This window comes from Megascapheus bottae, chromosome 6 (genome assembly GCF_031878675.1).
Source record: "Megascapheus bottae isolate mThoBot1 chromosome 6, mThoBot2.hap1, whole genome shotgun sequence".
Classification (NCBI taxonomy): domain Eukaryota; kingdom Metazoa; phylum Chordata; class Mammalia; order Rodentia; family Geomyidae; genus Megascapheus; species Megascapheus bottae.
In genome coordinates, this window is record NC_143514.1 from 55,065,931 (window position 1) to 55,078,919 (window position 12,989).

Sequence of the window (12,989 nt, forward strand, 5' to 3'; positions counted from 1 at the left end):
TAGTATTCATTTTGATAAACAGCTCATTAGTTGTTCAGAGAAGTTATAGCTTTGAACTCCTCTTCTAAGTGGACCATCCTTTAGTCAGTTTGTAATACAGCTATTAAATTATAGATTTTTAGGGGGTTGGGGATTTGGCTCAGCATAAGAACCTTTGGCTGGCAAATGCAAGGCCCAGAACTCAGTCCTCAGCTCTGGGAAAAACAAAATACAGATTTTTAGATCTCAAACCATTTCTGCCAGTTTGGACTGACATACATTTCTCCTTGACAACAGTATTCAAGAATGTCCAGGTGTATCACTATATTTTCCCAAACCTGTCTCCCCATCCTACCTCTAGTCCCTCTACACTTCTTCTATCTCCTGGTCACACACATCTATTACTTCCTACTGTCTTTCATGTATGTAGTATCTTCATACTATATGGTATATATGATATTTCACACCAACTATCCTAATACTTAGATTCCAGTTCATAATATCCTGTTAGATAGTTCAAACACATCTTAGTCCAGTAAAGATTTGTTGTGAGGAAGCACATGCAGCCGGATGCTGGTGGCCCAAGCCTGTAATCCTAGCTACTCAGAAGGCTGAGATCTGAGGATCAAGGTTCAAAGCCAGCATGGGCACGAAAATCCATGAGATTCTTATCTAGAATTAACTACCAGAAAACCGAAGTGGCTCTGTGGCTCAAGTGGTAGAGAGGTAGCCTTGAGCTGAAGCGCTCAGAGACAGCAAGCACCCAGACCCAGAGTTCAAGCCCTATGACTCACCCCCCAAAAAAGAAGCACATGTGATGTATCCCATTCACTGTTACTCCATCTACATGGTCTGATGGACCTGCGGAGTCTGACTTCTATGAGGCTGAAGTGCAGCTATCAGTGATCTTTGCCAACTAATGAACTGCTGAATTGTTGCTATGAACCAGCTTCCTCCTTCTCCAACTCTGGAGCTTTGGCTCTAGTTCTGGCTGAACCCAGTTGTCACATGCAAAATGCTAGTCTAGCTCTTCTAATAATTTTCCTGTTAGCTTTACAGGTACACAGTTAGTCTTCTTTGTGTTTGCTGGTCTTGGGGCTTGAACTGAGGGCCTGAGTGCTGTCCTCAGAGTTTTTTGTGCTCAAGGCTAGCCCTTTGCCACTTGAGCCACAGTTCTACTTCCTGTTTTATTTTGTTTTTTTCTTCACTGGAGATAGAGTCTGACTGCCATTTCTGCCCAGGCTGGCTTTAAACCATGATCCTTAGATCTTAGCCTCCTGAGTAGCTAGGATTACAGGCATGAGCTATTGGTGCTGAATAGCTAGATGTACTGTTTTCTGAAATTTATTTGAGTCACACATAGTGACACAACACCAGAAAAGCAGAAGCAAGAAGAGAACAAGTTCAAATTCAGGCTGGGCTGCACCGATAGACTCTGTCTACAAAAGTCAAAACATATAATAGTAACAATAACACTAATAATAAAGCTGATTTGCTTGAGAATATTACACTCCATTTACAATTATTCTCTGACTTTATAGAAAACTTGAATCTCACCTGTCTTCTGGTGTGTCAGTGTAAAATCTTGAGACCAACATGGGGCTGGTGGCTCACAACTACAATCCTAGCTACTCAGGAGGCTGAGATCTTGAGGATCATGGTTCAAAACCAGCCCAGGCAGGAAAGTCTGTGACACTCTTATCTCCAGTTAACCACCAGAAAACCAGAACTAGTGCTGTGGTTCAAAGTGATAGAACACTAGCCTTCAGCTAAAGAGCTCAGGAACAGGGTCCAGTCACTTAAGCCCCATGATTAACCAAAAAAAAAAAAAAAAAAGGGGGGGGGGAGGGAAACGGGTACCAAGACATGTGAAAGGGTATCAATGTATGTGAATTAATGCACCTTCTATCTGGCAAATATCATGTAACCCTTTTACTAATTACAATAAAAAATATAAAATTAAAAAAAAATCTTGAGACCACTAAACAAAGATATTTTTAGAAATGTTAGTAGCTACAATAATTGTATTATTGGGGTCAGAAATGTGGCTTAGTGGTAGAGTGCTTGCCTAGCATGCATGAAGCTGTGCGTTCGATTCGTCAGTACCACATATGCAGAAAAAGCCACATATGCAGAAAAGTGGTGCTGTGGCTCAAGAGGAAAAATACTAGCCTTTAGTAAAAGAAGCTCAGGGACAGTGCCTAGGTCCTGATTTCAAGCCCCAGGACTGGGAGGGATGGAGGGAGGGATAAAGGGAGGGAGGGAAGGAGGAAGAGAGAGAAAGAGAGAGAGAGAGAAAGAGAGAGAGAGAGAGAGAGAGAGGGAGAGAGAGAGAGAGAGAGAGAGAATGTTTTTCCTGCCTAGGCTAGCTTTGAACCATGATCCTCAAGATCTCAGTCTCCTGAGTAGCTAGAATTACAGGTGTGAGCCACCAGCATCCAATATAAAAAACAAAACAAAACAAAACTTTTGACCAATTTCAAAGAGAATGCTTTTGCCGAGATTAACAAAATCTACTACTGAATGAAAAGAATGAACTAATAAGGAGTATACACAGAAATGTACTACTCAAGAAGTAGGGTCTAGCTAGGCTCAATGGCTCATGCCTATAATTCTAGCTACTCAGGAGGCTGAAATATGAGGATTACAGTTCAAAGCCAGCCGGAGCACTAAAGTCTGTGAGACTCTTATCTCCAATTAACCACTAGAAAACCACAAGTGGCACTGTGGCTCAAGGATAGAGTGGTGACCTTGAGCTAAAGAGCTCAGAAACAGCGCCCAGGCCCAGAATTGAAATCCCACAACCAACCAAAAAAAAAAAAAAAAAAAAAAAAAAGTAGGGCAGTTATAGCAGTTTTAGAAAGTTAGGCTGAAACTCGGAAGTTCACAGTCCTCCAGTCTGGGTGTTAGCCAACAAGATCGGTGCTATATCAATCAGGATGATGGCTATTTCAGTCCTTGTTATAAAACTAAGAGGGATAGGACAAAGGTAGTCCGTAGTCCAACCCACTCATTAGGCTAGAGCAGGAGACTTCCTTGGGCTTAAGAGTTCAAGATCAGTCTTGGCAATATAGCATATATGCCTATAAATTTTTAAAATTATGATACTCTATTTTGCTAATTCTAGGGCTTGAATTCAGGACCTGAGTACTGTCACTGAGCTTTTTTTGGACTCAAGGACAGCACTCTACCACTTCAAACTGCAGCTCCATTTCCAGGTTTTTGGTAATTTATTTGTGATGAGACATGTGTACTTGTTGGGGGCAGTGGCTCATGCCTGTAATCCTAGCTACTCAGGAGGCTGAGATCCGAGGATCTCAATTCAAAGCTAGCCCTAGTACTAAAGACTGTGAGACTCTTATCTCCAGTTAATCTCTAGAAAACCAGAAGTGGGGCTGTTGCTCAGGGGTAGGGCAATAGCCTTGAGTTGCAGAGACAGTGCCCAGGCCCAGAGTTCAAGTGCCATGACCCACAAAAAGAGAGAGAGAGAGAGAGAGAGAAAGAGAGAGAGAGAGAGAGAGAGAGAGAGAGAGAGAGAGAGAGAGAGAGAGAGAGAGAGAGAGAGAGAGGAGAGAGAGAGAGAGAGAGAGAGAGAGAGAGAGAGAGAGAGAGAGAGAGAGAGGTGCTTTACTGACTAGACTACATCTGAATCATGATCTTCAGATCTCAGCCTTCTTTGAACTTGGATTACAGGTGTAATTTATTTAGGCACTTGGCATAAATAAATATTTTTACTGTTTCCTTAGTAGCTATGTGAACTTAAAATTTTCTCACTTGTAAAATAGAGGTTTGAATATCTACTTTGCTAGACGATTTAGCATTATAAAATAATATATGAAGGGCCAGGAGTTTGGCCTAGTTCAAATTTTACTGTATGAGGGCGCTGGAGTTCACACCTCTAATCCTAGCTACTGAAGAGGCTGAGATCTAAGAATTAAGGTCCAAAACCAGCCCTGGCATGGAAGTCCATCAGACTCTTATCTCCAGTTAGCCAGAAGTAGCATTGTGGCTCAAGTGGCAGAGTGCTAGCCATGAGGTGAAATGTTCAAGGACAACACCTAGGCCCAGAGTTGAAAACGTATGACTAGCAAAAAGAAAGAAAGAGAGAAAGAAAGAAAAAAAGAAAGAGAGAAAGGAAAGTGGCCAGGAGTGTGGGGCTAGTAGTAAGAGTACTTGCTTAGCATGCACAAAGTCCTAGGTTGGATTCCTTCATACCACATTCACAGAAAAAGCAAGAAGTGATACTATTGCTCAAGTGGTAGAGTGCCCAGGCCCTGAGTTCAAGCCCTAGGACTGGCAAAAGAAAGAAAAACTAATGGTTAAATACCTTTGGTAGAGAGGAAAAATTACTAAAGTATTAATAAGAAGAAAATAAGTAAAATAAATGATTGTGCATCCATATCATAAAATCCATAGTCAAAACAAAGATAGGAGTCAGATGAGATGGCTCATGCCTGTAATCCTACTCAGGAGGCTGAAATCTGAGGCTCGCCAAAGTGGACACTAAAGACCAAGAGACTCTTTTTTGTTGTTGGTGGTGGTTGTGGTCATGGGGCTTGAACTAGGCCTGGGTGCTATCCTTGTGGGGTTACCAAAAAGTGTGTTTGGTATTAGCTGTGTTCATTTATTTAGTTCCAAGGATCAAAGTCCTAGGGCTTCTAAAGGCCAGAAGCCAGTTCAAGCCCCTGGATAGTGGTTGTGTAAGACAAGGGAGTCGTTGGTCATGAGACTGCGGGTGTGGGGATTTTTTTTCTCCAACTCTGTCTCAATCAGGGCAGACTCAGGAGTTCTATATTAGAGACTGTATTTTGCTTGTATTATTTATTTATTTATTTTTGCCAGCCCTGGGGTTTGAACTCGGGGCCTGGGTACTGTCTTTGGACTTTCTCAAGGTTAGAGCTCTACCACTCGAGCAACAGCACCACTACTGTTTTTTTTTTTTTTTCTATGAATGTAGTACAGAGGAATTGAACCCGGGTATTTGTGTATGTTGGGCAAGGGTAGAGCCTGTATTTTGTTTAAAGCCCCAGGTATATTCTTTGTGTTCTTCCTACTTCATTGGGCTAAGAAATGACTTCTCTGAATAGTAAAAGTGCTGGGTTTTGAGATCCTTAGTTCCTTTTTCTAGGGAATTCATCAAATAAGCTTTGCCTATAAAGCTGTGTGTGTGTGTTTAAAGCCCGACTATACTCAAATTGTTTGGTCTGGCTGTGTTCCTGTCCACTTGGAAAAAAGATATTTAAGACTGTTTCTGAAGTGGAAAAAAAATAATTTGAGAATCCCAAGAAGTCAAACAGCAGGTGCTTGATGAGCATTAGCTTCACATAGCCTGGGCTTCCAGTAAGAGCTAAGAAACCAAATAGCTTCTTCATTAGATAAAATCACTGGGGATCAGAGCAAGGACAGACCAAAATTTTATTAGTTAAATGACAAATTAGTAGCTAATAAGAGTTCTAGAACTCTGGTTAGCTCTGACTGGAAACCCTCTTGAGAATGAAGAAAGGGAAATAAGTTTACAACTCCTGTTAATTAAAAAGATTCTCCAGTAAAAATCTCCACACTAGGGGCCAGAGATGCAGCTTAGTGGTAAAATGTGTACTTAGCATACAGGATGGAGGGGGATAGGCTGTAGCTGTGATTAAATAAGTGGCAGAACATTTGTCTAGCAAGCTCTAAGTTGAGGTAAGCCAGGTAAGGTGGCTAACAGCTATAATCCTAGCTACTCAGGAGGCTGAGATCTGAGGATCACAGTTCAAAGCCAGCCCAGGCACTAAAAAAAAAGTAAGACTCTTATCTCCAATTAAGCTCTAGAAAATGAGAAGAGGGGCTGTGGCTTCAGGGGTAGGGTGGTAGCCTTGAGCTAAAGAGTTCAGGGACAGCAGCATCCTAGTCCAGAGTTCAAGCCCCATAACCCCCCAAAAATAAAAACTGAGTTCAAACTCTAGTACCACCCAAACCAAAAACTAAAACCAAAACTGGCAGGCACTGGTGGCTTATGCCACTCTCCCAGCCCATCAACTTTTTTTCTTTTTTGCCAGTCTTAGGGCTCGATTCCACAGTACCACATACAGACAAAATGACAGAATGGTGCTATGGCTCAAGTGGCAGAGTGCTAGCCTTGAGTAAAAAGTGTCCATGAACAGTGCCCAGGCCCTGAGTTCAAGCCCAGGACTGGCAAGAAGAAGAAGAAGAAGAAGAAGAAGAAGAAGAAGAAGAAGAAGAAGAAGAAGAAGAAGAAGAAGAAGAAGAAGAAGAAGAAGAAGAAGAAGAAGAAGAAGAGTAGGAAATTTTACTAATTACAATAAAAAAAATTAAAAAAAAAAGAAGAGTAGGAAAAAGAGGAGGAGGAGGAGGAGGAGGGTAATTCATTAGGGAGCCGGTAGCACATACCTGTAATCCTAGCTACTCAAGGGACTGAGATCTGAGGGTCAGGTTCCAAGCCATCCCTGGCAAGAAAAGTCTGTGACTCATCTCTAATCAAGTACCCAAAGAGCCAGAGGTCGATATGTGGCTCAAGGGGTAGAGAGCTAGCCTTGAGCACAAAAACTCAGAGATATCACCCAGGCACAGAGTTTTGCAAGAGAGACAAAATAAGAAAAAGAAAAGAGGAAGGAAAAAAGGAAAGAAGGGAAGGGAAGGGGCAGAAATAGGTAATACAATGCACTAGTTTTCAACTTATTTCTCTTCAGTGCTTTGAGGAATTTACAAGCACTGTGACCTTGACTCAATCAGAAGATAGTCTGTGTATGTAATTGAACCCAGGGCTTCATGCATGCTAGGTAAACACTCTATCACTAGGCCACACTCCTGGCCCATGAACACCAACTTTTTTTTTTTCATTTTTTTTTTTTGCCGGTCCTGGGGTCTGAACTCAGAACCTGAGCACTGTAGCACCAAACAATCGAACCCAGGTTTTTGTACATTCTAGGCAAGCACTGTACCACTAGGCCAAACTCCTGGCACAACACCAACTTTTTTTATGTGTTTAGGTTATGGAACTTGAACTCTGAGCTTGGGTGCTGCCCTTGAGCTCTTCAGCTCCAGGCTACCACCCTAACCCTTGAGCCACAGCCCCATTTCCCGTTTTCTAGTGATTAATTGGAGATAAGAGTCTCATTTTTTTTAGTGTCCGGACTGACTTTGAACTGTGATCCTCAGATCTCAGCCTCCTGAGTAGCTAGGATTACAGGTGTGAGCCACCACTCAAGGCCCAACACCCTTTTTGGGGGGGCCAGTACCGGGCTTGGGCTCAGGGCTTGAGCACTGTCCTTGGACTTTCTCAAGGCTAGCATTCTACCACTTGAGCCTCAGCACCACTTCTGGCTTTTTGCTATGTATGTGGTACTGAGGAATCGAACCCAGGTGTTTGTGCATGCAAGGCAAGCACTCTACCACTAGGCCAAACTCCCAGCCCCAACACCAACTTCTTATAGGCTGTTTGCTCTCTTTGTCTTTGTCTTTTCTTTTTTTATTTTTGCCAGTCTTGGGCTTGGGCTCAGGGGCTGAGCATTGTTCTTGGATTTTCTCAAGGCTAGAGCTCTATCACTTGAGCCACAGCACCACTTCTGTTGTTTTTTTTTTTTTTCTATGTGGTACCGAGGAATTGAACCCGGGTCTTTGTGCATAATAGGCAAGCACTCTACCACTAGGCCAAACTCCCAGCCCCCTTTTAGGCTGTTTTGTAATTTCTGAAGTAAAAGGGGACTGGGCACTGGTGGATCATGCCTTCTACTCAGGAGGCTGAAACTGGTATGACAGAAATTCAAAGCAAGCCCAAGAAGAAAATTATTCAAAGTCCCGTTTCCAAAATAATCAGGACAAAGGCAGGGCTGGAGGAATGACTCAAATGTTACCCAGTTAAGTAACTTTGAGGCCCTGAGTTCAAACCCCAGTACTTACCACTAAAACATAATTAAATAAAGAACATAAAGCAAGTAATAGAAACGGCTAATACTTTTTCTAGATGACCCATACACAATGAACAAATTAGGGGCAGTAGCTAGCCTCTTAGGTCAGGTGTTTCAACTCCATGTGGGATAATGCTACTTTGAACCTAACTGTTCTTAAAGAATTCTCAGTTTAGGGTCCATTTGTCATCTCTGATATTAGTTTGGGGAAAATCGGAGAGAATGTACAGACACCTTTAATTGCAGAATTATGGCCTGCAATCAGCCAAGAATTACTAAGGGTGTCACTAAAGGCAGATTCCAGCTTGTGGTTAGAGGTGTGGTGGAGTAGAAATGAATCACAGCAAGGCAATTGCCCAGAGGTAAAACTTTCCATTTTCATCTGTAGGCTTTTGTGATTTTTTTTTTCCTGCTGTCCTGGGCTTTGAACTTAGGACCTGAGCACTGTCCTTGGGATTTCTCAAGACTATTTCTCTACCACTTGAGCCACAGCACCACTTCCAGCTTTTTTTTTTTTTTTCTGTGTATGTGGTACCAACGAATCAAACCCAGAGCTTTGTGCATGCGTAGGTAGGCGCTCTATCAGTAGGCCATGATCCTGGCCCCCGTTTTGTGACTTGTATCCTTTTCTCTTCCATCTAAATGGCAGATGAGATGTTTCCAACATTAATTTTTCTTTTTATGTCAGTCATGGGGCTTGAACTCAGGACCTGAGCACTGTCCTTGTGTTTTCTCAAGGCTAGAGCTCTAACATTTGAGTCACAGCACCACTTCCAGTTTTTTCTATGCATGTAGTACCAAGGAATCGAACCCTGGTCTTCATGCATGCTAGGCAAGCACTCTACCACTAGGTTAAACTCCTGGCCCTTAGCTGACCTTTTCATTTGCTTGGGTTGGCACTCTACAACTTGTACCATGCCTCCTTTGACTTTTTTTTTTTTTTTTGCCAGTCCTGGGCTTGGGCTCAGGGCCTGAGCACTGTCCTTGGACTTTCTCAAGGCTAGAGCTCTACCACTTGAGCCTCAGCACCACTTCCAGCTTTTTTCCATGTATGTGGGACCGAGGAATCGAACCCGGGTCTTCGTGCATGCTAGGCAATCACCATACCACTAGGCCAAACTCCCGGCCCCTGACTTTCTTTTTGGTAACTATGTTTCCTTCCAGCTATGGAGATCTGAGGAGTTGTTGTCAAGTAAAAATGTAAGTAATTAAGAGTCTTATAAACTCATGAAAGGTCTACAATACTGGGAATGTGTCTTAGTGTAGAGTGCTTGCCTAGCATGCACAAAGCCCTGTGTCGGATTCCTCAGTCCCACATTAACAGAAAAAGCCAGAAGTTGTGTTATGGCTCAGGTGGTGGAACTCTAGCCTCAAGCAAAAGAAGCACAGGGACAGTGCTTAGGCCCTGAGTTCAAGCCCCAGGAGTGGCAAAAAAAAAAAAAAAAAAAAAAAAGTTTCATGGACTTTCCTGGCTTTGGATGGCAATCCTCAGAGCTCAGCCTCTAGAGTAGTTAGAGATACAGGCCTGATCCATCCATAGCACCCAGCTGTAAGTTTGATTTTCAAGATTTTATTTTGCATATAATTACATTAAGCAATTTAGCTTTAATGGTTTGTAGGTTTAATTGTAATTTTATAAAGTTATGATGGAGTATTAATAGATTAGCAAGCCATACTATTAAAATAATCACTGTCTTAGGACTTCTATGTGAAGCTCATTTATTGAGTTACCGTACTTTTTATACCTTGTTAGATAAGAAGAGACATGAACTGTTAATGAGTCAGGTAATTTTTCTATAGCAAATTAGGGCTTGAGGCAAGTTGTGCTTTCAGTGAAGGCCAAATAATGTTGAAACTATGATGTAAGGTTTGATGTTACCTTGCACAGGGAAAAAAGTGGTGGGAGAACTGAATCATCTTCCTAATGTGTAAATTAAAAAATATATGTATGTAAAGCTCAAATGAGTGCCTTGGTAACAGTCAGGACCACAGTCATAGAGGCTATTGTTTCATATATAGCAACTTGTAATAACGCATCAGCAGCAAGAGCAGTAGTTATTAACAAGGAAAACATGGGGGCAAGGAGTGTGGCCTCGTGGTAGAGTGCTTACCTAGCAAGCACGAAGCCCTAGGTTCAATTCCTTAGTACCACATACACACACAGAAAAAGCCAGAAGTGGTGCTGTGGCTCAAGTGATAGAGGGCTAGCCTTGAAAAAGCTCAAAGACAATACCCAGGCCCTGAGTTGAAGCCCCATGACAGACAAAAAAAAAAAAAAAAAAAAAAAAAAGAATGTTTTTCCAAGATAGACAGGGTTGGTGATTAAGCCTATAGTCCTAGCACTTACAAGCCTGAAGTAGAAGTATCCTAAGTTCCAAGGCCAGCCTATGATATATACTGCGCATGCATGTGCACACACACAAAGAGGATACTGGATTCACTTGGCTTGGTCAGACCACCCTGAGGCACAAAAGTCCAGGAAGCATAAATCATAGAGCATTTTCTGTGTTATATTTGCATATTGTACAACTGATGCTTCTGCTATCTATCATGAAATCAGCTTCAAATAACCATTTAATACAGAATTTGACAATTTCTTTGGGCTTTAGATGTCTTATCTATACAATTGGCCAGCAATCATTGTTTTTATTTTTATTTTTGAGGTTTTAGGGATCAAACCCAGGGCCTCACACACACCAGGTAGAACTCTACCATTGAGCCTCCATTTATCATTACATTTAACCATAAACCTGCTTTGTTACAGTATTTCCTGTCACTGGAAATCAAGGAATCATAAATACACTTGACTCTCAACCTAAATCTAATCAATCCTAAGCCTGCAGAAGTTTTCCTGTACTTCTTTCCTTTTCTCCATCCTGCTTCCAATGTCATATAACAGCCTGTAAGGAAAATGGAGGAAAAAGGAAGGAAACAGGATGGACTCAATCTTCCACAGGCGAGGACTGTTTACAGAGATAGAGCCACAAGGGACACAGACTTCCCATGGGCTTGGAGACTCAGAGCTGGGATTTTTATCTGAGCAAGGAGGCAGAGGTTAAGGAAGAAGCCATGAGGTCAAGGGAGGTTTGGGGGGGGGGGCTTTTTGGGTGGGCCCAGAATGAAATGCTTACAGCCAGGCTTAGACAGATTGCTCTGCTGGCATCAGGCAGTCTGCATATATCTTTGCTAGCATGCCTGGTATCTGTATGTACCTGGGAAAAGAGGGTGGGAGTCAATCCTTCATATTTCATCTTTGGACACCAAGAAAGAATGGGCAAGAGGGGAGAGAAAAGTCTTTCAAAACTGCTCAATTGTCTTTCTAATCAATGTTCATTCATCACACAAATGCCAAAGTTATCTTCCTAAAATATAGTTTAAGCAATTTCTTCCATATATTTTAAATTTATTATTTATTAAATTGATTAAGTATGCCAGTTACTGTGCTAGGTTTGGTACTATCACAATGATAAACACAAAGAATCCTTTAAAATATCTATAAACAAACTTGAACACAATGGGATTTTAGTTTCAGTGCTTCCTCCTCAGTAATTTTGAAATCTTCACTGTCCTCAGAGGAGACTCCACAGTCACTGTTTACACAGTAATTTCTTTCTCCTTCCTCCTTCCCTCTTTCCCTGACTGAGGATTTGAGACATGAACTACACCCCCCAACCTCCACTTTCTTTTTTCGTTTTTTGTTTTGTTTTGTTTTTGTCTTTTTGTGGGTCATGGGGCTTGAACCCTGCCTGGGTTTTGTCCCTGAGCTCTTCAGCTTAAGGCTACCACCCTACCCTTGAGCCAAGCCCCACTTCCCATTTTCTAGAGGTTAATTGGACATAAGAGTCTCAGGCCTTTTGTGCCAGGGCTGGCTTTGAACCTTGATCCTCAGATCTCAGCCTCCTGAGTAGCTAGGATTACAAACATGAGCCACCATGCCAAGGAGACGTTTACCTCCAACTAAGCTCTGGAAAATGGGAAGTGGGACTGTGGCTCAGGGGGTAAGGTGGTAACCCCTGAGCTAAAGAGCTTAGGGACAGTGCCCAGGCCCAGAGTTCAAGCCCCATGCTCCACCAAAAAAAATTATTGCTACTACTACTACTGCTATTACTACAATGCTGGGGATTGAACCAGGGTCTTACTCAGACAAGGCAAGCAGTGTACCACCAAACTACATTCCACCCTCAAAGTTCAGATTTTGGTAACGGATAGTTATGAGACTTGGCATGTAGCTCAATAGTATAGTTCCAACATGTGTTAACACCTGGGGTTTAGGTCCCAGCACTACAAAATTAAAATTGTAAAAAAAAAAAAAAAAAGGGGCTGGGAGTTTGGCCTAGTGGTTAAAGTGCTTGCCTAGCATGCATGAAGACCCGGGTTCGATTCCTCGGTACCACATACATAGAAAAAAGCCAGAAATGGTGCTGAGGCTCAAGGGCTAGAGCTCTAGCCTTGAGAAAGTCCAAGGACAGTGCTCAGGCCCTGAGCTCAAGCCCACGACTGGCAAAAAAAAAAAAAAAAAAAAAAAGCTCTTAACTTCCATGCCTATCCCTGTTCCTACAAGAAAGAAATGACTAATAATTTGTTTGACCTCAAACTGTGAAAAAAACCCCACTGTTAGGGATGACATATACTACAAAACTAAGATGCTCAGCCAGCATGACAAGGCACTTTTTTTTTTTTTTTTCTCAGTCTTGGGGCTTGAACTCAGGGGTCTGAGCACTGTCCTTGGGCTTTCTCTACCACTTGAGCCACAGCTACACTTCCAGGTTTTTCTATGCATGTGATACTGAAGAATTGAACCTGGGTCTTCATGCATACTAGGCAAGCACTCTAGGCACTCTAGGCCAAACTTTTCCGAACTTTTCTACTTTTTTATCCCACCATTAGGACTGAAGTAAGTAGAGAGACAAAATACTATTTATTAAATACTCACCAAAGCCTTACAAACATCTTACTATATATCAAATGCTGTAGTGTGACTTTAGGTCTCAGAGATGAATGTGACACATATCCACCCCTAGAAAGTCTAGGAGAAGCCAGGCACAGTGGCCCCCGCCTGTAATCCTGGCTACTCAGGAGGCTGAGCTCTGAGGATCAAGGGTC